This window comes from Arvicanthis niloticus, chromosome 16 (genome assembly GCF_011762505.2).
Source record: "Arvicanthis niloticus isolate mArvNil1 chromosome 16, mArvNil1.pat.X, whole genome shotgun sequence".
Classification (NCBI taxonomy): domain Eukaryota; kingdom Metazoa; phylum Chordata; class Mammalia; order Rodentia; family Muridae; genus Arvicanthis; species Arvicanthis niloticus.
In genome coordinates this window covers 50,732,406-50,735,470 of record NC_047673.1, presented here as the reverse complement: position 1 = coordinate 50,735,470, position 3,065 = coordinate 50,732,406, and the positions used below count along the sequence as shown (strand labels likewise).

Below are 3,065 nucleotides of genomic sequence, written 5' to 3'. Positions count from 1 at the left end.
ACTTAAGCTCTGTGTATATGTGTGTGTGTACATAGACTTATGTGTTTTCTATGTAATTTTAGGTAAATGGATTAATATGAGTCTTTATGACTTTTCAGAACATCCATCCTTATTTTACCCCTCCCTTCCTCTCTTCTGTGTTAGTATTCCTCTTCCCTCTCAGTTGATCTCACCTCCATTTTTCTCATTTTTCCCTTCAAATTGCTTTGACCCTGCTATTGCGCTCTCTGTTGCTCCTCCACCCCCCCCCCCCCCGTGGTTCCTTTTTACTTTCTTGGTTTCTATGGTTACTCTAAGTTACATACTCAGATGTGAGGATTTGGAGTGAGGAGTCAAAGATGGAGAAAACATACGATACTGAGCTTGGGTTGCCCACACACTCGTGTGTGTGTGTGTGTGTGTGTGTGTGCGTGTGTGTGTGTGTGTATGTGTGTGTGTGGCCATCTGCTGCAGCATGGTCCTGCCAAAGGTCACACCCTTAAAGAAAACTGACTCTCCCTTCCCCAGAGGTTATTAACTGACAGTCTCTTCTCAGGGATTGAGTCATGCATGCACCCCTCCTTTCTTGGCTTTTTAAAAAAGTAAACTGATATTAATATAGTCACTTCTGCCTTATTTCCATGCACTGATTTGTATATTTTAGCCATTCCCTTGAATTCAAATATCTTATTTAGGGCCTTCTTGTAAACACCACAGGATTTTATTGCATCTTTTAATATAAGCATGAATGAGTCATATTTGTCCTGGCTACTGCTAGCATTATGTTCATTTCTGTCACTTGTACCTTTAGTTTTCTGTTAATACTTCTTCCTTTTTTCCTTAATTCTTCCTAATCTATGCTTTATTTATTTTAATTACATCTATTTAGTGGAGGGGGGGCAGTGCACAGATACCATAGTGCGCAGGTGGAGGTTAGAGTATGAATTGGAGAAAGTTGGTTCTCTTCTTCCACAAAGTGGGTCCCATGGATTGAACTTGGGCTGTTGGGCTTGGTGGGCTTTGACCCAGTGAGCCATTTCCCTGGACCATGAAGTTTATCAAAGGTCTGTGATGGTGATAATTCTGTCTTTGACAGTGAAGTGGCTGCAGTTACAGGACAAATGGAATTTCTGCCACGAGAGTGTAAAGTTTCTCTCTAAGCAGGATGAAATCTCTTGAAGGCCACAGTTAGTTAACTTAAAGAGTCTAGAAAGTGGCAGAGCAGACAATTGCTATCAATTCTGGTAACGTCATTTGATAGGACAGTGAGTGGGCAGATTTACACTGAACAAAAAGGTATTTGGGTTGAGTGAGTATGGATCTAGCCAAGAGTGAGGTTGACAACATCATCCTGCATAAGGAAAATTTCTTTTTCATTTTGCATGACAATAATCAGGCCCACCATTTTGTCTGAGGACAAGGGCATGTGTGATTATAAATTCATTTCTCATCAGTTTTCTACAAAAGACTCCACAAGTCGCAAAGCCTTTGGGAGTATTTACACTGGCAAGCTGGAGGTTGCATGGCACCACAATGTGGTATAGGCCTTCAATGATGGGAACATTCTCTATGATGCGCAGTGCTTGGTTTCGGAGACCTGCCCACCTCATGTAGCTTAGCTGGCCTCATGCTTGTATTATAGTTTGAAGTCTGTGTAAATGAGAAAGGGGAGGGACCACATCTAAAAAACATTTTTCCACATTGGGTTGCAAAGGCCCACAGAGGACCACGGAGGCCCACAGAGGCCCACAGAGGCCCACATTCTTTTTTGAAGGATGACAGTTAGGGCTTCCAGAAATTCTCTGTTTTATATTTTTTTTTATAGACTTGCCTCTTAAATTGTATTTCCATTTACAAGAAAGGAGAACAAGAGGCACCCCAGATGCTCTAGCACACACCATCTCTGCTTTCTTACAAGTCTACTAATTCCTTGTGTCAATGCATTGTTTCCATTGTTTCTGATGATGAATATTGACACATCATTGGTAGCTAAGGCCCATGGCTTCATGAACATTTTTTCTGTGCTGCACAGTCCTCTGAGTTCCAGCAATCACAATGTCAAGAATTCCCTAAAACAATGTTTTCCAATAGTTTCAGTCTTAAAATTCCGTATGCTCATAAACTTTGTGTAGGCAACCACAGCTGCTATGAGTTTATGATCGCAACGGTCCTGTCATGTTCAGAAGACACTGTTTTTCTCCTGTAATCCCAGACTCCTGGCTCTTAGTCTTCTGTGATGGTCCCTGGGCCTTGAGGAGGGACTGATGTAGATTCTTCATTTGCATGCGGCTGAACACTCCCCTGATGCACAGAGGATATTCTTTTTTTGTCCTAGCTGGTGGAAGTAGGTTAGTGGAGCAGCATTCGAAGATTACAGCCACGTTGGCCTCCAGTGAATGCTCTCAGCTCTGCTTTTAGACTCACTGCTGTGAGGAAAAGCCTCTTTCTTAAGATCTTACCCACAAAAAAAAAAAAAAAAAAAATCGAGCTGCTCCAGCCATTGTGCTACTTCTGCCATGGTGGACTGAGACCCTCTGAATCCTGAGCTGACTTGGTTGTCCCTTGAGTTAAGTTGTTTCTGTTGGCACTCTGAAAAACAGTGAGAATAGGAACTAATCATAATAAAGGGACCTTAAAAGTCTCTATTTATCTTTTGAGTTAACCCTTTTTGTGAGGATTTGACAAGTCGCACAGCTTCTTTCCTTTGATGTCTCCTTCAATATGCCAGGCCTGTCTTTGTCTTGCTGTCCTTAGACTAGCTTTTTTTTTTTTTTTTTTTTCCGTGATAGTGTCCCTCTTTCTTACCCATGATCAGGGCACAATTCCCATTCATAAAATCCTTCTCTAACCACTACCCCTAAAACACCCAGGAATCACTGTTATTATTTACCCCATTTCCACGTCTGTTTCAGTTCCTAAAGCAATTGTTGTCATTTGTACAGTGCATTATCTTCCTCCTCTTTGCAGAACACATATTCCATGAGGGCAGATGCCTTTGTTATTTGACTGACATTGTTTTGGCTCTTCTAATAATAACTAGCACATAGGAGGAGCTGAATGACTAATGGAGAAATATAAAAAATTAA

The 3,065-nt window shown here is 41.4% G+C and overlaps 1 pseudogene; it reads right to left on the bottom strand.

Moving 5' to 3' along the window:
- Positions 1-1,037: 1,037 nt before the first annotated feature.
- On the bottom strand, positions 1,038-1,880 carry LOC117721341 (STAM-binding protein pseudogene; annotated as a pseudogene).
- Positions 1,881-3,065: the final 1,185 nt, after the last annotated feature.